This window comes from Pseudorca crassidens, chromosome 3 (assembly GCF_039906515.1).
Source record: "Pseudorca crassidens isolate mPseCra1 chromosome 3, mPseCra1.hap1, whole genome shotgun sequence".
Lineage (NCBI taxonomy): Eukaryota > Metazoa > Chordata > Mammalia > Artiodactyla > Delphinidae > Pseudorca > Pseudorca crassidens.
The window spans coordinates 139866218-139889306 of NC_090298.1; the positions used below are offsets into that span (position 1 = coordinate 139866218).

General features: G+C 42.1%; 1 non-coding gene and 1 pseudogene across 1 annotated transcript; one reads left to right on the forward strand and one right to left on the reverse strand.

Annotated features, from left to right (window-relative positions):
- The window catches only part of LOC137222026 (glycine cleavage system H protein, mitochondrial-like), a 42803-nt pseudogene extending 19904 nt beyond the window's left edge, over positions 1-22899 (forward strand).
- On the reverse strand, positions 22605-22669 carry LOC137222866 (small nucleolar RNA SNORD58). Its single transcript, XR_010942643.1, has one exon. It is a non-coding gene; the product is annotated as a small nucleolar RNA SNORD58 (small nucleolar RNA).
- Positions 22900-23089: the final 190 nt, after the last annotated feature.

Sequence of the window (23089 nt, forward strand, 5' to 3'; positions counted from 1 at the left end):
ATCCATGCCGAGAGTGCGTCATCAAATTTTGCCTTGGTGAATTTCTCGCTTTTAGAGGTCCCCAAAAATATCAAGATTCTTACACCTGTTAGGAGGTGGCCTTCCTAATTTATCTGATAAAGCTGCTGGGAACCTAAAAGTTTCCAGTTTCTGGAGGGTACAGATAGAGAGCAAAGATAAATATTTCAATTCTGCTTACAAAGGTATAATTTACCAAATTACTGTAAGTCATAATTAGTTTGAAGGGAAGGGTTTTTCTTACAGCTGGAAAACACAGATTTAAACCAGTAATTTTTCAGATAGAAACCATAAAAATTATATCAGTATTCACCAGTTCACTCAGTCGTATGTAACTAATCCTTTCGTTAATAGTTTTATGAAGCCATCAGGTTTTTCCTTAGGATTCTTTAAAACTTACCCAGGGCTTCCCTGGTGGCACAGTGGTTGGGAATCTGCCTGCCAATGCAGGGTACACGGGTTCGAGCCCTGGTCCGGGAGGATCCCACATGCCGTGGAGCAACTAAGCCTGTGCACCACAACTACTGAGCCTGCGCTCTAGAGCCCGCGAGCCACAACCACTGAAGCCCACGTGCCTAGAGCCTGTGCTCCACAACAAGAGATGCCACCACAATGAGAAGCCCGCGCATGGCAAGGAAGAGTAGCCCCCGCTCGCAGCAACTAGGGAAAGCCCATGCGCAGCAGCAGAGACCCAATGCAGCCAAAAATAAATAAATAAAAAAAATATTAAAAAAACAAATCTTACCCAGTTCCCCAGTACAATCTGAGATTTATCAAAGTACAACAATAACTGTCTATAAATGACAGAAAGACTTAAAAAGTCATGGTTATTAAACATCTGATCACAATGTAATTGACAAAAGAAACTTACTGCTGTGACATGCAACATTTTAAAATAGCTAGAATTTTGACTGATAACATTTTACTAGTACATACTATATTTTTAAGAATTCCATGTAATTTCTAGAATACGTATATTAATAACATTTATCCATACAGTATTTTTTTTTTTTTTTTTTTGCCGTGCGCGGGCCTCTCACTGTTGTGGCCTCTCCCGTTGCGTTGCACAGGCTCCGGGCGCGCAGGCTCAGCGGCCATGGCTCACGGGCCCAGCCGCTCCGCGGCATGTGGGATCTTCCCGGACCGGGGCCCGCCGCATCAGCAGGCGGACTCTCAACCACTGCGCCACCAGGGAACACGGGTTCGTGCCCCGGTCCGGGAAGATCCCACATGCCGCGGAGCGGCTGGGCCCGTGAGCCATGGCCGCTGAGCCTGCGCGCCCGGAGCCTGTGCAACGCAACGGGAGAGGCCACAACAGTGAGAGGCCCGCGCACGGCAAAAAAAAAAAAAAAGCCATATTCAAGTTTTGTACCAGCTTACTTTTAAAATTCATTTATTCAGTTAACTTCAATCTAAACCTAGCCAGTCCTGACCATCCACAAACCCTCCATCCCTTTCTGTATCCATATTAATCTGTCCCCCATTCTCGTCTCCGTCCAGAAACAACCAGTTCTATGGCAGACTCACTTTCTTTTCCCTTATTAAAATGCAATTCCATCCCTCATACCTTCTTCACTGAAAACACACATCCTACTTCCCTACTGTATACTGAAATGTTTCCTTTATTATTTTTATTAGCTTTAATTACCTGTTTAGAGTCTTCAACTCTTAAAAACCATCATTTCTAGTGAAAACTAAGTAGTAAGCAATTATGTACTGTTTTTTACATTAGCATTCCGTAGATTGGTGAACATAAATACCAGTGATAATTTCTAGAAACATTTGCTTTCTTACAGAAAACATTTCAGGGTGGCACCAAACATATTAATTAGTAGTCCTAAATGCCTTTAGTTTTTCTGTTTAGTAATTGATGTCTCAGTATCTTATTTTACTTCGGAATGACCCAGTTATTCAACAAACTTTCATCATTTAACTTAATTTAATGTTACTCTAAAATTTTATGTTACCAAATATCTGGAGAGATCATTGTCAAGTAGGCATTCCAAAAACATAATTATTCCCATAGAGTTTACCTAAAAGTTCTTATCTCATTTACATTTACTTTCCTCAAAAGTTTTTTCTTGAGTTAACTTTTCTTGTTGACAGATTTGTAACAGATATAATAAGGTTTTATTTGACTTCTATTAAACCTAGTTACAATAAAGGTATTATACTTAATGCTGATGACCCTAAAGATGTGTCTATATTAATTAAATTAACAAACTTTATAAGTTTAATACCAGATATTAATTTAATACAGAGTATTTCCCAGTTCATGTGAACCTGAAATTAATTCTGGCCAGTTAACTTCTATATTTTTGAGAATTTGTATAAGCACTTAACTTCCTTTAAGCCAATTAAGTAGAGCTCATTGAATTAATTTTGATAATACCGTCCAAAGGACATATATACAATGCACACAGACATATAGACAAATACCAGAGATCTCATAGCTTCATTTTCTAAACTTAGTCATGAATCAGGTATTAAAATATAAAACTCACTAGCTTATAAATAATAGTTGAAATAGGCAATATTTAAAAAGGCTTCTTACCATTTTTTTTTTTTTTCCTCAGTCTCAGAAATTAAAGATGGTCTAGATAAGATAAGTGATCCTGAGAGCCCTGGTCTCAAGGCAGGGAGCGAGAAAAGCAAGTTCTCCTAGAAGGACTTATTCCCTCAGGGTCGGAATTCTGAAAAGACGTTTTATCAAGCTTGCCTTTTGTAACTGTATATGCAAGAAGAACCAGTTTTGGAATTTTGAAGAGTTTTACCTACACCAATTTTCTCTGGAGTCTAAACAATATGGTGGCCACACAATGTTATAATAAAATATCATCTCTTTCTTAGTCGCCGGCTCATAGCTAAAATGTTTCCAGTTAGTCAGAATTTGCCCAAGAGGGATTCACAGTGGAACAGAACCAGAATTTCCCATTTCACAAGACAGGATGTGACTCATAACAAAGAAGAGGTCCCACCAGCCTCGCCATTTGTTGCAGGAAGGGGCCTAGAGTGGCTCTTGTCTAACACTTGGAAATGAATTGTCTGAGGAGACACACGTGCTCACAAAGCAAGAGACTTTATTGGAAAGGGAACCAGAGTAGAGAGCAGCAGGGTATAAGGGAACCCAGGAGAACTGCTCTGCCACATTGCTCACAGTCTGGGTTTTATGGTAATGGGGTTAGTTTACAGGTTCTCTCTGGCCAATCATTCTGACTCAGGGTCCTTCCTGGTGGTGTGCGCATAGCTCAGCCAAGATGGATTCCAGCGAGAAGGATTCTGGGGGTTTGGTAGGACATATGGACTGGTGTCTCCTCTCTCCTTTTGACCTTTCCTGAATTCTTCCAGTTGGTGGTAACTTGTTAGTTTTGGGTTCCTTACCAGGACCTCCTGTTGTAAGATAACTCATGAAGTTGGTTACCATCGGGCCTGGCCAGGGCAGGTAGTTTGGGTCAGTGGCTCCCCTAACATTTTTATATAGTTTTAACTTCTGAATCATGAAAATGTTTTAGATATTCAAAAAGTAAAGTTAAACTGAAAAAGATTTAAAAAAAACAAACCTGAAACAATACGAATAAAAATTACACCCAATTATGTATCAAATGAATAACATAACCAACCACCACACACTTAAGCAACTTTGAAGCCAATAACAGGACATTTTCTAAGGCTAAAAAGAAGTGACCAGAAACTCTCACCTTTGCTTGGGAGGCTTGTTGAAGGAGTGATTTGGGGTGTATTTCTGAAAGGGTTCTGTGTGTGTGCAGGATACATGTATTATCTTGTGATTTTAAAGGAGTGTTATTTGCTTGAGCTCTCTGGGACTGTTTATAGCAAAGCAAACATTTTAATAAGTAGATACACACCAAATAACGCAGCACTTGGGTTGCCTGATCACCGCCAGCCCCCCACCGCCGGCCGCAAGGCGGTTGCATGTCCCTGAGTGGACAGCGCCTCCTGCAGGATGATGTTTGCTGAGCGCCTGCCTCCCCCACCCCCTCATACAGTTCTTGTGTTATTTATTACAAGTTACAGTTTTACTAACACCAAAACTCGGATCCTCCTCCTTCCCCCAGATTTTACGGGAGAAAATATCTGTACTCATAAAGTCTTTGTCTTTCTCACGATTCAGTTATGGGCCAATGGAAAGGACAGTTTCCACAGTGGGACAGAATGAGGTTAGAGGGGTAGAGTTGCCTCTTAATAGTTTACAGACAGATGTCTTAACCTGGGAGAGTCCCACCTTCATCCTGTGGAGATAATGGAAAAGTAGCTCTCCAGATGGTGGTGAGGATGAAATCAGATATGGGAAGAGGCTGTCTCAACATGAGTTGGGTTATAAAACCAAGGTGAGAGGGCATGGGGGCCACAAATCTGGAGCAGCCAGGATGAGCCAGGTGGCAGCTCTTTGTTGGGTGTCCTGCTTAATCATTGGGTCAATGGCTGTGATAATCAGACAAGGTGTGTCTAATCCCCATGTGCCAGTGCAGACCTCCACGGCAGAGCAGTCAGTGACTGGCCTGGTCATGATGATGGGCAAGGCAGGGCCATGTGGGTACCCAGGTCTGCCTGACTCCAGATCTTGAGTTCCTTCACCTGCTGGATGCTGGGGGTTAGCAAAGAGGTGGCCCGCTCTCCAGGGACTTCTAGCTGGATTGGGCAGAAGGGAGGTCTTCCTCTTCTCTGAACCTTTCTCTGCCTTTTCTTTAGATTTCAGCTTCCCACCTGGGAAGGAAGACTTGAGCAACCACCCAGGATGGCTGGCAGCCTCCCAGCCCACCCACCATGGACCTTCCACCTTTATGTCATAGAGCCTGAAGCCACAGTGATGTCCTTGAGCAGTTAGACGACAGAACAGGCATTGGGGCTGGCATGTGGTAGGTACACAGTTCATATCTGGGGAGAAAGGCTTTCCTTATGAGCCTTATTTTGTTAGCTCAGCAGCAGCAACTCTGCACCAAGTTCCTAAATGCCTGCAATAGCATTTGAACCTAGAGCCAGGCTTGGACTGAGGTGCATGCATGTGAGATGTGTCTGCTTGACGCTGTCCTTTATTTACTACTTTCTACTTGTCACTCACTGCAGGAAGCACTTTACAGGTGTAATGGGGACAAGAGTTTTGAATTGTATCATTGTGATTTTTTTCCTCTTGCATTCCCTTGAATATGAACTGCCAAAGACATTTTTTGCCTTGGTCCTGCTGCTGGAATGCAAAGCTTTAAGTCCAGCCCGGAGCTGAGAGCCAGCAGGTAGAAAGGAAAAAGGATTTTGTAAATTTCTTTAGTTCCCAGGCCAGGTCGACAAGTTCAGAGGTCTTCAAACAAGGTGCACAAAACTCCTGGGGTGCACAGAGTCTTTCCAGGAGGGAGTGTGGGCAGGGAAACCAGAAAATAGTTTTCACTACTTCAACTAATACGTGGAATCTGAAAAAACTCTTGTAAAAGATATATCCATGAGTTTTTAGTCATTGTATCTTGAAAATTTGGGTAGTGCCAGAAAATGTTCCAATCACATCATATTTTATGTACCTAAATTGTATCCCAGGTACATAGATAGTTTCAAGGGAGTCAGTATTCAGAATCTCAGCTTCCATATGACTTCTTTCCTAAAGTTGATCTGCCTGTAAAAGCCTCTGAGGTGACTACTCCTCTCACATGTGACACCCACCCCAGATCTCCCTCTGTGGGGTTGCTCCTCTGATGATTACTCAAGGGTTCTGCAGGGCTTCTTCTCTTACACATACCTCTCTTAAATATAAAGTAAGGAATTTTGGTCATATTGGGAAGTTCTGGAGAAAGATGTATGCGAGCTTGGGGTTCAGGGAGTTGTGGCGATTTTTAATCTCTTTGCTTTTTCCACCTCTCTCTCTCTCTTTTTTAAATAGATTTAATTAATTAATTAATTAATTAATTGGCTGCATTGGGTCTTCCGTTGCTGTGAGCAGGCTTTCTCTAGTTGCCGCGAGTGGGGGCTTCTCTTCGTTGCGGTATGAGGGCTTCTCATTGCGGTGGCTTCTCATTGCGGAACACAGGATCTAGGCGCGCAGGCTTCAGTAGTTGTGGCACACGGGCTTCAGTAGTTGTGGCTCGTGGGCTCCAGAGCGCAGGCTCAGTAGTTGTGGTGCACAGGCTTAGTTGCTCCGTGGCATGTGGGATCTTCCTGGACCAGGGCTTCAAGCCGTGTCCCCTGCATTGGCAGGCGAATTCTTAACCACTGCGCCACCAGGGAAGCCCCTCTCTCTCTTTTTTTTAATTGAAATATGATTGACATAACATTATATTAGTTTCAGGTGTCAACATTTCAATATTTATATATATTACAAAATGATCACCACAAGTCTAGTTAACATCTGTCACCATACATAGTTACAATTTCTTTTTTCTTGTGATGAGAACATTTAAGATCTCTCCATCTCTTATCCACCTCTCCTTTTGCCTAAAAATGCTTTGCACTTGAAGGAATCCCCCAGGAGCGAAGCAAAGAGAGCACAGTAGGAATTACGCCTCCCTGGGAAGCAGCTCCTGTGTTCTCAGTGCTCATCCTTAGAAGCGTCCTCAGCTGGTGGACAAGCCTGTGAACAGCGGGCACAGCAGGGGGCAGTGATGCTGAGCCATGCTCATGTTCTCCGGGAATACCAACATTTTCAGGACATATTGGCTGAAACTCATGGATGATATTTCTATGATATTTCTTTCAGATTCTTTGTGTTATTAAAAAATGGAGTCCACCTGTTTTATCAAATCATATAGAATAGCCTTATTACAGTCTTCATCTTATAAAATGTTTGGTATTTTCTATTTCTATTATAAGAAAGAATTTTAGCACTAGGTCAATTAGTTTTTTGCAGTGTAGTCAGCCCTTTGTATTCGAGGGTTGCACATCTGTAGATTCACCCAGCTACTGATCAAAAATATTCAGGGTAAAAAAAATTCCAAAAAGTTCCAGAAAGCAAAACTTGAATTTGCTGCATTGGCAACTATTTACATAGCCTTTACATTGTATTAGGTATTATAAGTAATCTAGAGATGATTTAAAGTATATGGGAGGGAGGATAGAGGGTGTGCGTAGGTTGTATGCAAATACATTTCATATAAGGGACTTGAGCACTCTCAGGTTTTGGTATCTGTGGGCATCCTAGAACCAATTTCCCACAGATACTGAGGGATGACTGTATATACATCAACAAAAGATGCTTTCTTTTTTTTTTAATAGAGGTATAGTTGATTTACAATATTATATAAGTTTCAGGTGTACAACATAGTGATTCAAAAATTTTAAAGATTATACTCCAAAAAAAAGATTATACTCCATTTATTATAAAATATTGGCTATATTCCCTGTGCTGTACCATATGTCCTTGTAGCTTATTTATTTTACACATAGTTTGTACCTCTTAATCCCCTCCATCTATCTTGCCCCTCCCTGCTAAAAGATGCTTTCTATGTTTAAGAATTATTCATCAAAACTTATATTTATATTGTTTTGGTCAATTTTGTATTAATTCTATTTGTAATAATAATTCAATTCAGAAGATATGTTTAACACTTAGGATTTATGGTTGACAGGGAATAAAGTAAACTTCAAAATTTCAATTTACATGCCTTTTTTGTTATAGCTAAGTTTGATAAGGTGGTGGATAAAAGACTTTAAAGCCTAAAAATATATTGCCTTATGGTGAAGATATACAGAGGATGTGGAATGGAAACATGAATTCAAGGAGAAGAAGGAAAAAATGTAAAATTTCCAAATGTTGAAGAAGAGCTTGTTCATGGATTTAAACAACTGATGATAGTGGGTAAGAAAGTGTTTCAATATTTAGATTCCATTGGATATTTTAGAAGGCTGATGTAACAGTTTTTATTTAAAATATTAGTATTTACAATAGATGGAAATTATATCCCTTGCAACCATTTAAATGTTTAGTGAAATTTTTAGATGTCATCTTAAAAGTGTGCAAGAGGGTACACACCGTTTTTAAAAGCTTCTTTTAGGAGCTATATAAGTGTATCAGTCAGGATCATCTAGGCTATGCTATAATAACAATCCCAATGACTTAGTGGCTTGTAACAAAGGTTTCTCACTCACACTTGACATCCATTATGGGTTGGTGGGTGGTTCTGAGTTGTGAGGGGAAGTGACACATGTTTGGTCTTGCTGCTGCCAGAATAGTCACATGGCCTACTCAGCACAGAGGGCAGGAAGTGTGCTCCTGGAAGGCAGAGGGCTGGGAATACTTAGTGAACAGTCTCAGTTTAGAAAACGGTGGGCCAGATCATAGAGGTTCTTCCATGGTGCACAGAGATTCCACTAAGACTCCTGGGCAGAAGGGCCTATAACCAGGGAGGTCCAGGATGTCCTTTCCTCCCGCCCCCACAGAATGAGGGACGAAGAGGGGCAGAGAGAGGCAAGGGACTTAAGAGGCATATGTTTTGTTTAATTCATTTTCAGGGTGAAACCACAATAGGGGAGCCTGATAGTCAGCAAAGTGGGTCAGCAAAGGTCTGGGGTGAGGACAGAAGGGCTGCAAGGCGCATGGCCTTCATTGTCACAGGCAAATGACTGGACACAGAGACTTCAGTAGTGGCCCAAAGATCAGATGGGACCAGTCACCCTATAGTGGTCACTTGTTCACGGCCAGACCAAACCAGATTGACTCTTTACTGCAGGAGTCAGCATGGACCCGGGGACCTCCAGTGGATCCCTGCCCCTTCTCCCACATTCATGTGTACCCAGGTACCATTTTGGAGAGGTGCACAAGGATGGGATACAGTATCGTTTCCATCCAAGTGACAGAAAATTCATTTGAAACAGACTGTTGTTCAAAAGAGACTGTTAAACAATTCCTGATTCAAAGTTGCACTTGGAAAACAAACAAACGAACAAACAAAAAAACCCAAAGTTGTACTTGGAAAGGAACTTGGAAGAGAAGGTTTGGACCAGAGGAGATTGAGATGCCAAACTATAGTCTTGGCACCCCAACCCCCATGACTTGTGTAGAAGATGTACTTGACCACATTTTCTCTGCATGTCTAAGCAGTGGTGTGAGCAGATCTCAACCATCCTCACGTGTATCACCCCAGCACTCCTTGAGGTGGGTGCTGGTGTCTTGTCTCGTTTAGAGATGATGAAAGAGCCTTCTGAGGTTAAATTGGTTTCCCAAGGACATGGAGTTATGATATGGGACTCTCCAGCTGCCCAGCCTGAGTGTTTCCACTTTACTGGGCTCCCTCCTGAGACTCCAGTCTCTCTAGCTTGGTCTCTCCAAGATTGCTGTGGCAGCAAGAGTCAGAAAGGGAAGCTTTCCTCCAAGTCATGGATAAGCACTGCTTACACGCACACAGTGTTCATAGTGAATATCAGAAGCTTAGAGAGAAGTCACCTTTGGGCAAAGCTATTGTTTTGTGCAGGTCTCTGCTTTCTATCCTTAATGTGGCTGGACCAGCCCTTGTGGTTCTTATTATGAGTGCAAGACGCCCTCAGCCATAACCATCAAGAAACTATGAAACAAGTAAACCAAGTTTATTACTTACAAGTTCTGGAGGGTACACAGCATGCCTGAGGCCACAGAAGGTCGTTGGGGGAGAGAGAGAGAAAGAGAGAGAGAATGGGCTTGTTCTGCTTTTATTGGGGTTGAAGGTGGGGGCCTAGTAGTGACTGTAAAACGTAAGAGCAGGAATTAAAACTCAGGGAGAGAAAAGCAAGTGGCCAAACCAAAGATCTTTAAAACAGAGGAACTTAATGGGGTCAGCCTAGATCTTCATCTAATTGTGTGGCTGGCAATATGTTCACATGGCAGTCTTTGGAGTGGATGCAATCAAGAGCTTAAGTCAGGCACTTGCATTACAACTTAAAAAGAACCCAGCTGGGGGCCCCGCCCCCTCCAGCCGGGGGTGCTCTAGATGCTGTGCGGAGACCTTCTGCACCCCTGCGAACATGGCGCTGCGAGGGGCGCGGAGCGTGTGGGCCGCGGTCTGCTGTCTGCAGCCCGCGCGCCATCTCTGTGCCCAACGCGCCCTGCCTGCCGCGGCCCTGGGGACTGCGGGCGGGCGCCGTCCGGGCGCTGCGCACCGGTCCCGTTCTGCTGTCGGGTCGTAAATTCACAGACAAACATGAATGGGTAACAACAGAAAACGGTGTTGGAACAGTAGGAATCAGCAGTTTTGCACAGGAAGCTTTGGGAGATGTTGTTTACTGTAGTCTGCCTGAAGTTGGGACAAAATTGAACAAACAAGAGGAATTTGGTGCTTTGGAAAGTGTGAAAGCTGCTAGTGAACTCTAGTCTCCTCTATCAGGAGAAGTAACTGAAATTAATGAAGCTCTAGCAGAAAATCCAGGACTTGTCAACAAATCTTGTTATGAAGATGGTTGGCTGATGAAGATGACACTCAGTAACCCTTCAGAACTAGATGAACTAATGAGTGAAAAAGCATGTGAGAAATACATAAAATCTATTGAGGAGTGAAAATGGAACCCCTAAATAAACTAGTTTGAAACAAAAAAATAAAATAAAATAAAAAGAACCCAACTATCAGATACTTAAACTTACGGTTATGAAGAAGATGGATGTGTTTCTAGTTGAGGGCCTCTGGGTGTAAATTGGAATACTTCGCAATGTTCTGGCACTATCTGCTCAGGCGTAAGACGTATGGAATGGTCGGGGATAGTCCTGCTCTTTGGTGTTCTGAGAACCAGCCCACACAGGACAGAAAGCAGCAAACCATAAACAGGTTTCATCAAATCATTTGTCTGTGTCCTCACCCTGGGGTCTAAAACTGAAACCATGTAACTCACTTTGGGACTTGAACCCACGGTCTTTTAACTGAGATCACACACCTGGTCTCAGGACTTAATGAAGCTCAGGTTCTCGATGTCTTGTCAGAAAGAATTCAGTGAGAGACAAAGTGATGGGTAAGAAGTGAATTTATTTAGAGAGAAACACACTCCACAGACAGAGTGTGGGCCTTCTCAGAAGGTGAGAGTGGCCCCAGGGTATGGGGTTGTCAGTTTTTATAAGGGTGGGTAATTTCATATGCTAATGAGTGGGAGGAGTATTCCAGTTATTTTGGGGAAGAGGTGGGGATTTCCAGAAATTAGGCCATTGCCTACTTTTTTTTTTTAAATTAATTTATTTTTGGCTGCATTGGGTCTTCGTTGCAGTGCATGGGCTTCTCATTGCGGTGGCTTCTCTCTTTGCAGAGCACGGGCTCTAGGCACGCGGGCTTCAGTAGTTGTGATTCGCAGGCTCTAGAGCGTAGGCTCAGTAGTTGTGGTGCACGGACGGCATGTGGGATCTTCCCGGACCAGGGCTCAAACCCGTGTCCCCTGCATTGGCAGGCGAATTCTTAATCACTGTGCCACCAGGGATGTCCCCACTGCCTACTTTTTGACCTTTATGGTTGGCCTTGGAACTGTCATGTTGCCTGTGGGTGTGTCATTTAGCTTGCTGATGTGTTACAATGAGCATATCCTGAGGCTTAAAGTCTAGTGGAAGTTGACTTGTCCGCCATCTTGGACCTATTTGGTTCTAATCAGTTTATGTCATGTCCTCTGGTAATGTCATTCTTTTAAAGGTTGTATCCTGCCTCCTTCCCTCCTGTTTTAACCTGACATTCACCAAAGACAATCACCAACACCCGCTTGTAGTGAAGGAAAGTTCAGCATTTATTTGTAGGACACCAAGCAGGGAGAAGGGGCAGCTTGTGCTGAAAAGACCCAAACTCCCCAATGGCTTTCAGGGAAGGATTTTTAAAGGCAACATTTGGGGTGAGGGCTCTAGGGTGTATGACTTTCTTCTGATTGGTTGGTGATGAGGTAATAGGGTGATGTTTCTGGAATGTTAATCATCAACCTTCTGGTTCCAACCAGTCTGGAGTCTAGTGCTGGTGGTCAGCAAGTAGTCACTATCCTCCACCTGGGGGAGGGGTCTTAGTTTCTACAGAACAGCTCAAAGGTGTGTGTCAGATTGTTATGTATATCCCTTGAGAAGAAGCTAGGACTCTGCTTTATCACTGAACTATTGTTTCTTTACTGCTTTTCCTTTGTTTCTGCATTCCCTCACTTCCCTAATTAGTAACTGTTTGAGTCTGCTCTTTGGAACTCAGGGAAGGCGTAGGGGACTAAAGCCTTTTTCTACAAACAAGAAACGGGGGACACAGAGGGCCTTTTGTACCTGGGAGGGTCCTGCTGGGTCCTGCTCAGTTTCAGTCTCCCCTTTTCTTTGATACTCTTCAGTCCTGAGAGGAACAGGGTCAGGACAAGAAAGGGAATACTGTTTTGGATAGAGAGGTTAATCATAAACTTGACAGGGAAACTTGGTTTTAGGGGGACTCAGTTTAAGTTAGATCCAGCCACGACCCTGCCAGGAACAAGCACAGTGTCCAGAGGGGCATCATTTTTTTACAGGAATTACAGAGCTTCCTTCACCCATATGGAGGCAGGGAACATTTTCCTGATCCCCTTTCCCTATAGCCACCTCATGAGGTTTCTTTCTCCCCAAATTTTTGTTTTAAAAAATTTCAACTGTTGGGCTTCTCTGGTGGCGCAGTGGTTGAGAGTCCGCCTGCCGGTGCAGGGGACGCGGGTTCGTGCCCCGGTCCGGGAGGATCCCACATGCCGCGGAGCGGCTGGGCCCTTGAGCCATGGCCGCTGAGCCTGCGTGTCCGGAGCCTGTGCTCCGCAGCGGGAGAGGCCACAGCAGTGAGAGGCCCGCGTACCACCAAAAAAAAAAAAAAAAAATTTCAACCGCTAACGTTTTTAAAAAGCAAAGAGGGAATTCCCTGGCGGTCCAGTGGTTAAGACTCGGCGCCTTCATTGCCGTGGGCCCACGTTCGATCCCTGGTCAGGTAACAAAGATCCCAGAAGCTGCAGGGCATGGTCCCCCCCAAAAAAGAAGCAAAGAAATTGTCTGCAAGATACTCATGTACTTACTTTCTTTGGAAGAAAGTTTTCTCACTACTGAGCGAAATGTCTGATCTTTAATGAAGACTGCCCCAATGCAAGGTTTGCAGGGGACCAACCGACTTGGCTTTGTGGGTGGGAAATCTGTAATGCAGGATTGTCTATAAGAAGCAAATCACCACAAGGGGGCAGTAAAAGCCAGTGGCTGAGTGAGGAGCTCTTGTTGGGAGGGGGAATGAACAGCCCCCATTCAGCACCTGGAGTCTCCCTGAAAGTTTCCCTTTACTTATAACACAGGGACCCAAGGGCACTTAACTTTTATCCTGGCACGTCTATAGTGAGATGTCTCCTTGTCTGTATTGGTTGGGGGAAGTAGAATAGGGGAGGAACAGGAACTATCAGGAAAAATTATCCCCACCCAGAGTCCACACCATGTCTTTCCCCTTCCCAGGAGGAGGCAGAGGCCTGGGGTTGGGTGTGGGGTGGCCAGGCTCTTGTTCTTAGCTCCAAACTCCTTCTCAAGGGATGTCAGGCTGTGCCAGAAGGAGTGGAATGAAAATGTTTGGTGTTTTTCAAGAGGAGATAGATGGGCCCCAAGCTGAGCAGCTGGAGTTTGTCCCCTGTGGACAGATACTCCAAGATGAAGATAATAGCAGGAGTGAAAGAGGAGCTGAGCCCTGCCCAGAAAAAAGATAGAGAGACCACATATTTCTCATTCTCGAGGTTAAGGAGACCTTCCTGACTACACACGTACAGAAAGGCTCCTCAGGTGGCCAAAAGGGAGGGGGCGCCACCCCATAGTAGGTGATGTCAACCTACCCATAGCCCTCTTCGCTAGAATCCATCTTGGCTAAGGGATGCGCACGCACACAGGGGAGGACCCTGAGATAAACCAAATGTGGACTCAGAGCCAGGCAAAGCAAGGTGATTGGCCAGAGGAAACCCAGAAGAAATGCCCCCATATAAATAGTGATTCAAACTACCACGAGGGTGCGACTGTTTCTCTGAGCCTGCATGTGTGTCTATCCACACGTACCATTTTTCCTCCTAATAAACACTTTACTTGTTTCACTACTTTCCACCTCTTTGTGGGAATTCATTTCTACAAAGCTGACGGACCAGGGCCTTGTCTCTGGCCACTGGCCCTGGTGGTCTGTCCAGGGAACCAAAATCCTGCTTCAAGCCGCTGCAGGTCGAGGCTACCCAAGATCAGAACTGGTTTGATCTTTCAGGAGGTTTAAAAAGGAAAGTGGCCCCACTTCTGGCGCATGGTTTCCTGGGACTGAGAAAGGCCAGGGTTGTGAAACCCACGAGGGATGGATGCCTGGGCCTGCTCAGACCCTGCATTCTGATACAGCAGCCCTTTGGGTAGGTTTTGGCCCCAACAGAATGGTGAAATTGGCATAGTGTGTGAAACCACCCTCCTCTGAAGTTCTCGTTGGCCAGTGATGTTATCTCCTGCAGGAGGGCAGCAGAAACCACTCTCAGAGCTGGACCCTTGCTCTGAGAGATACGAGGCATTGTTCCAAGGATCTTCCTTCCTTCCTGCTTCCCTCCCTCCATCCTCCTCTCCCATCTTTCCCTTCTCCCATGGAAAATTTCACACAGAATAAGAGTAGCGCAAAGAGAACAATGCACCCTTGTACCTACCAGTCAGCTACAGTGAGCATCTCAGGACTGCTCTTGTTCCATCTTTATCCCTCCCCTCCTCTCCCACCACTGGGTTATTTTAAAGCAACTTGTAGCTGTTATAACATTTATCCATACATTTTAGGCTTCATGTCTAAAGGATAAGAATTTTTTTAATCCAGTCACAATACCATTATCACACTTTGGCATCTTTTAATACCCAGTCCTTATTCATGTTTTCCTCATTTTCTCAAGAGTATATTTTTATAGTTGATTGGTTCAAATCAGGATCCACCTAAAATCCACATTTTACATTTGGTGGATATGTCTCTTAGGTCTCGCTCTCTCTTTTTTAAAAAACATTTTAGTATTTTAATGTTTGATGAGAACAATGTTTCCAAAGATGTGTTCTTCTTTTTTAAAAAATAAATTTAGCTGGACAATTCAGCCAACTGGCACATTTAGCACTCCAACTACCATGCAAGATACTTGGTTCAGGTCAAAGTGCAGATTTTCTTGATCATCTTTATGTAAGTATTTCCTGTCCATCTGGAGAGAAGGTGAATAAAGATTTATTTTGTTTACAATTAATCTGTGTTTTAATATTCACTCTTCAAATATTTGAATTCAATTGATTTTGAATTCAAATAGTTCAAATATCTTTATTCCCTTTAAGGAATAAAAAAATTGACTGATAGTGACCTATCTAAGCTTATCTTACATAGAACACATCATAATTTGAAGATACAGTTTACCACCACTTCTCCCATAATCCTCCCAACTTCCTATCCATCTTTCCTGCTTTTTCTTATCATTTTCACTATCTGACATGCTATAGTATCGTATTTATTTTTCTCTTAGGTCTGTTTAAATCTCATTGCTCATAACTGTGTAAGCCTGGGACAGTCTTAGGATGATGTAGAAACAGGGTGGGGCTCCCCTCCTCCCAGGGTAATAGCAGATTCCCACCAAATGCTGGAGCTCTTCTAATGTAATTTGAAAAAGGAGATTTCCATTCCTTGCATCCTGAGCATAGATAATCTCATTTAATTCTCATGTCAACCTAACAAGGTAACATTTATGCCCATTTTACAGATGATGAAAATAAGTTTGAGGGAGGCTTTCCAAATAAGTAGAAGTGACTATTTAATCGGAAGGTTTTACCTACCTGATTCCACAGACCACGTTTGTTTCTCCTTAGCATTTCTGTTTATCTTGGGATAAGCAATGGTGACAGCAGCCATCACCAAGAGCACAGGGTCCTCTTGCTAGTATATCCCATCTGCAGAACTTCTGAGTGAAAAGCGGGTGCATGTGAGGATGCTGAGACCACAGGCATAAACTGCATGTGTGTTTGCCCTGGCTGTCATGGAGCACTGACAAAAACATCTTCATTGCTCATAACTACTACAGATATCAATAGTCTTCTTTCTGTTTCGATTAAAAATTTTTATTAGGAGATTTTATATTTTGTCAATACAAATCATATGTATGTATAAATGTGTATAAATGTATATATACACATTTATATATGTATAAATGTGTATATATGTATAAGTGTGTATTGTTATATGTATATAAAAATAATAAAATGAGCCCTTATGTGCCCAACATCCAGTCTTAAGAAATGGAACTCTAAGAATATCTTTGAAGCCTCTCCCTCCTCTCCATCCTCACCCTCCACGACAAACCTGCCCTGAATTTTTATCATTCCTTGCTTTCCTTTATATCTTACCACATATGTATGTATGTGTGTTGTTGAAGAATACATTGTTTAGTTTTGCTTGTTTTTGAACTTTATAAAAAGGTGTTATATTTTTTGTATTCTTCTGTGATTTGCCTTTTTCACTCAACCTTATGTTTGCAGGATTCATTCATGTTGATGTATGCAGTACGTTTGCACTGCTTATGGCATTTCATTGTGTATCACAGTTTACTAATCCATTGCTCCGTTGGACATTTGGCTTGTTTCCAGTTTTTGCTTTTGTTTTCTAAATTACAAACAAGTTTACCTTAAGTCTTCTTACTCCCATGACCTGGTGCACACGTGTAAGAGTTTATACTTGGCTAAATGATGCCAAAACACAGTTGATGAATTTACACTCCTACAAGCAGTGCATGAGACTTAACAACACAGCGTATCATTGGCTTTTAATTTGTGTCAATCTGATGAAGATAAACTAGTATCTAATTGTGCTTTTGATTTGCATTTTTCTGATTACTATGAAGTTAGGAATTTTTTCAGGTTTTTTGGCCTTTATATTTCCTTTTCCGAGAAGCAGATTATTTGTCTATTGTTGACATAGAGGGATTTTTTTTCTTTATATATTATGGATTCTAATCCTACATCAGTTATACGCGTAGCACAATTCTTATACTGGTTTGTAGCTTATGTTTTCATTTTCATTATGGTGTGTGTGTGTTTACACTGAAAAAATGCTTATTATGGAGAATTTTGGACATAGGAAAACATAGACTAATACAGCCCATGTACCCATCATCCAGACTTACCAAACTGTAACCCTTGGCTGATCCTGCCTCTTCCACACACATCCTTCACTTCCTGTATTATTTTGAAACAAATCACAGACATCATATATTTTCATATGTATATTTGAAAGGATGCACCCCCTGTCTGGATGCCTTCCCCACTTGCCTTGTACTCTAACTTGCCTTGTGCTTGCCCATTCCAGGCTTCTGCCCCTGTACAGTTCCCCTGCTTACGCTGTTCAGGCTCTGATACATCGCCTGTGCAGATGCCTCCATGCTGCTTGGACTCTGATGTCCCCTCTGTGCCACGATTGTTCTCCCTTCACCCTCCAATGGGATAAACTATCTGACTTGTCCTCACCTAACTTTTTAGTACTGAATGTTTTACGAAGGGAAGAAGAGGGAAAGGAAGTGGTAAGAAGGAGAAAAGGAATAAAACGAAGAAGAACACATATGGAATCTTTGATGAATTAGATATTTCTAATTTTAATATAGCCAAAGTTATCAAACTTTTCATTTGCAGTTTTTACATTTTGTATCTTGTTTAGTGAATTATTTCCTACCCTAAGATCTTAAAGATATTTCTCCATATTGGCTTTTAAAGTTTTGCCTTTCACTTTAAATCTTTAAGCTATCTGTCATTTATTTTTTATATAGTATGTGAGATACAGATCCACTTTCATTTATTCCATATGAAAACCAGTTGTTCCAAGACTTTTTATTGAATTTTCTTTCTTCATTGAACTGCAGTGCCCTTTCTGTCATATATCATATTTCCATTTATGAGTCTGTTTCTGGGTTTTCTCTTTGGTTCCATCAGTCTGTTTGTCTATCCCTGTGCCAATACTACACTGTAATACCATGGCTTATAATAAATCTTGATATCTGGTAAGCAAACTCCCCACTCTGTACTTTCTCAGGAGTGCCTTGAATATTCTTTGCCTTGTTTTTACCATGTAAATTTTAGAATTAGCTTATCAAGTTCTGTGAAAAGCCCTTTTGGAAATTTGCCTGGAATTGCACTGAATTTATAGATGAGTTTGGGGAGAACCTAATTCATTATCCTGCTGAGTTGTTAACATGGTATTATTTGAGTCATTAACATAGTTTATCTCTCCATTGATTTAGGTTTTCTTAATATTTACAATGAAGTTATGTAATTTTTGCTTGTTAGATTTATTTCTTTTTTAAAAAAAATATTTTATTTATTTATTTTTGGCTGAGTTGGGTCTTCACTGCTGCGTACGGGCTTTCTCTAAGTTGCGGTGAGTGGGGGCTACTCTCTGTTGCGGTGCGCAGTCTTCTCATTGCTGTGGCTTCTCTTGTTGCGGAGCACGGGCTCTAGGCACGTGGGCTTCAGTAGTTGTGGCTCGCGGGCTCTAGAGCGCAGGCTCCGTAGTTGTGGCGAACAGGCTTAGTTGCTTTGCGGCATGTGGGATCTACCCGGACCAGGGATCGAACCTGTGTCCCCTGCATTGGCAGGCAGATTCTCAACCACTGCGCCACCAGGGAAGCACAGTTTTTTTTAAAAAAAGAAAAGTTCCATAACAAACTTTTGTCCAACGGTTTCATCCACTGATGGATTTACCTTAATGAACTACTTCATGAAGAGTTGCAAAATGATTTTCTGTCATTCTTTGTAAAGATCACCTCTCCCTCATCAATTAGCATTATTTGATTACTACGTAAGACTGATCATACAAGACACACAGAATAAATGCTTAAATATTTTCCTTTACTTGCCAATTTTTTAAAGATTCAGTGCCTTCTCTGGTTATCTCCAATGGTAACCAATGATCAACTTCTCCTTCTCTCTCTCCTCCCCACTCCTCCCCACCCCCTGCATTGGAGTATGAGTTCACATGTTATGTATACAGATCTTTGACTTACAATGGAGTTATGTTCTGATAAACCCATCACAAGTTGAAAATATCTTAAGTTGAAAATGCATTTAAAACACCTAACCTACTGAACATAATAGCTTAGCCTAGCCTACCTTAAATGTGCTCAGAACACGTACATTAGTCTACAATCAGCTAACACAAGGCCTATCTTATAATGAAGTGTTGAATAGCTCATGTAACTTATTGAACACTGTACTGAATGTGAAAACCAGAAGATCAAAATTCAAAACCTGAAGTACAGTTTCTACTGAATGTGTATCACTTTCACACCATCATAAAGTTGAAAAATCCTAAGTTGAACCATCCTAAGTGTCAGAGATTATCTACTTGATATGTTTTATGCTGTGCATTTTTTTTTGGATGCTTAAATTGTGCTTTGTTTTCTAGTGGGATTTCCTGTGTCTTTTGGGGTTTTTGTTGTTTGTTTCTGTGTGGTGTTTTTTTTTTTTTTTTGGCTGCATTGGGTCTTAGCTGCGGCACACGGGATCTTTGTAGCAGCATGCGGGATCTTTCATTGTGGTGTGCGGGCTCCAGAGCATGTGGGCTTTGTAGTTGCAGCACGTGGGCTGTCTAGTTGTGGCTCATGTGCTCAGTAGTTGCGGTGCATGGGCTTAGTTGTTCCGCGGCATGTGGGATCTTCCCGGACCAGGGATCGGACCCGTGTCCCCTGCATTGGTAGGTGGATTCTTAACCACTGCGCCACCAGGGAAGTCCCAACACAAATATGTTTAAAAGAATAAAAGACAAGCTTGAGAATATCTGTAGGGGACAAAAAACTATTAAAATGTCCTGAGAGCCTCATAACAACACTGAGATGGTTATCATCCCAGTTTTAGATATGAGAAACTCAGGCTCAGAGGGGTTAAGTAACTTGCCCAAGGTTGTGCTCTAGTCAGGGGGTGGAGCCAGATTCAAACCCAGGTCTTTCTGACTTCCAAACCCTATTTTCTTTCTGCTGTACCACAGGTAAATAATTATTTTACTTAAGGAGTAGCTAATAATCCTATTAGAAAACACTAAGGGAGGATTTCATCTTCCTCATTGTTTTTTACCATGCTTAAGCTAATATACATCTTGTGATAATCATAAAGTTTATGAAAAATTTTACCCAAGTCAAGGTCAAAGTGAGCAGGTTATCAGTTATGGGAGGGTCTGGGCTTTATGCACAAGGGATTTGAGGTCACCACAGCAGAGATTTCAAAAGCATCCCACATAGCAACCTACATGCTCATCGACAGCTGGTGAATGGATAAAGAAGATGTGGTAGGATATATACACAATGGAATATTACTCAGCCATATAAAAGAGTAAAATCTTGCCATTCGCAGCAACATGGATGGGCCTGGAGTGTATTATACTAAGTGAAATAAGTCAGACAGAGAAAGACAAATACTGTATGTTTTTGCTTATTTGTGGAATCTAAAAAACAAAACAAACAAATACAACAAAATAGAAACAGTCTCACAGATACAGAGAACAAACTAGTGGTTACCAGAGGGGAAGGGGGGAGGGGCAAAATAAGTGAAGAGGATTAAGAGGTACAAACTGCCAATTATAAAATAATTTAAAATAAGTTACAGGGCTGTGTTGTACAGCACAAGGAATATAGTCAATATTTTATAATAACATTGTATGGTGTATAATCTACAAAAATATCAAATTACTATGTTGTACACCTGAAATTAATATAATATTGTAAGTCAACTATAGTTCAATTTTAAAAGAAAGCATCCCGGGACTTCCCTGGTGGTCCAGTGGTTAAGAATCCACCTTCCAATGCAGGGGACATGGGTTCGATCCCTGGGCAGGGAACTAAGATCCCACATGCCACAGGACAACTAAGCCCTCGCACTCTAGAACCCGTGCGCCACAACTAGAGAGCCTGCGTGCTGCAACTATGAGCCCTCGCGTTCTGGAGCCCACGTGCCACAATGAAAGATCCCCCATGCTGCAACGAAGATCCCACGTGCCAACTAAGACCTGATGCAGCTAAATAAATAAATAAACAAATATATATTTAAAAATAAAAGCATCCCAACATAAATTATCTAATACATAGATTCATCATCAGTTATTGATTATTGAACATGGACGACAGAGTGTGTTAGAGGCTTTCTCAAATACACTTTCACATTTAACCTCAAAGCAACACTGCCAGGTACATGTCATTAACCTCAATTCACAAATGAGGAAACTGAGGCTCAGAGGGCCAAAGTAACCTGCCTATCCAGGCCTCCTCACTTCCTTTCTGCTGTACCACAGTGTCACCTTTCAAAAAAACATCTCAGAGGACTAAAATCTGAATGAAAGCCACTTTCCCACACTAGGCACTTTTAGATTTCAGCCCCAGACTAATGAATTTAGGACAGAAAAGTTGAGATCAAATAAGAGCTGGGAAGGACACAGACAACCACCTGTCAAATTGTGGTTTGTGTCCTTTGTCCACCTACACTCAGGCCACTGACTTTGAGAAGTCAGTTGTGGTGGCTGCTTCTGGTGCTTTGGGACATACGCTTCCAGGGAGAGGGTAAGACCCTCATGAGGAAGAGATGCGTCCCTGCATTGAGATAGGGCCTAAACATTATCTCAGCCGTGGTAGGACCCCTCAAGCAAGAAAATGAGTCAGAGCTCCTTATCATTTATCAGGAGCTGACTCCCGGCCCAGCATGGCCTTGTCTTCCTCACAACAGCCCTCAGAAGGCGCTGCCATTACTGTCCCCATCTTACAGGCGAAGAAGTTGAGGTTGCTTGCTCCAGGTAACACAGACAGTACATGGAAGAGCCAGTGTGCAAATCCAGTGAGTCTAATCCCAGAGAATGTCATCCCTCACAAAGGAACCTGGCACAATGCCTGGCACTTACATGCTCAGTAAGCCCTTGTGGTGGTGGTGATGATGACAGTGATGACGACAGCATTAAACTTGCGAACAAGAAAATGGATTATGGGTCTTAGTGTAGACCTGTACTATCTAATATGGTAGCCACTAGCTGCAGGTGGCTATTGAGTACTTGAAATGTGGCTAGTATGACTGAAGGACCGAATTTTTTTTTTAATTTTTATTTGCATTTATTTTTTGTGGAATTTATTCCTGTGCTGTAAGTTTTTGTTTCTGCAGTTTCTTCTGGGATATCTTTTTCTTCTGTGCAACCTCCTCTCTGCTTTAGGAACAATCTGTTCTTTTTCAGTGAGGATCATCTCAACGTGGCAGGGAGAGCTCATGTATGGGTTGCTCTGACTGTGAGCTCTCTAAGTCCTGTGGCACATCCTGGGGGCTTTGTTCACCTGGATGTGCTCAGTGACCAGAGGATCTTCATCTAAGCCCTTAAGTTCAGCATTACTCTCTGCATTTTTGAGCATTGTCCAGTAAAAATTCAGCACTTTTTTTGTGCCACCAACCCTGTGTCCAGCACCACTGTTTGGCCTGGGACCACTTACCAACTCTACCATTGTAACGGCGGAATGGTACACATTGCTTCTGTAAAGTGACATCCTTCAGATACTTGGTGGCTTTTTGGAGATGCATACCCTTAATGGCCTGGGCAGTTTCATGAGTGTTCTTGATTTGTATGCTAGGTTCTCAAGCAGTTCTCTGGTAGTTTTACCCAATTCCACAAATCCTAATGCAGAGTGTTCATTGTATACTGTTGATCACTGACCAAAATGTGGCTGCTCAGAATCGATTTATTTTCACAGAAGATCCAAAGGTGTCCTAAGAAACGCATCACTGCAGTGAATTTTTAATTTTAATATAAAAACTGAAGGAATGTACAGTTTTGGTCGGACTACATTTCACCTTAACATTACATCCTGTTAGGTACTGTTGTATTGTGGTGCATGTGCTGGGCACGTGTGTTATTTCCAATACTGCATTAATGAAATGTATATATTGATTGTATATTGAAATGCTGTATTTTGGGTATATTGAGTTATGTAAAACATATTATTAAAATGAACTTCAACTGTGCCTTTATATATTTTTCAATGTGACTACTAAATTTTTTTTTTTAATTACATAAGTGGCTCACACTATATTTCTCTGAGAGCACACTGGCATACATTTTAAGAATTCAATTCAGAATGTTTGAGATTTTCTCAGCAATAGAAGCAATTTGTTACTTAAAAAAAAAAGAAGTGTAGTGATCATTGTAAT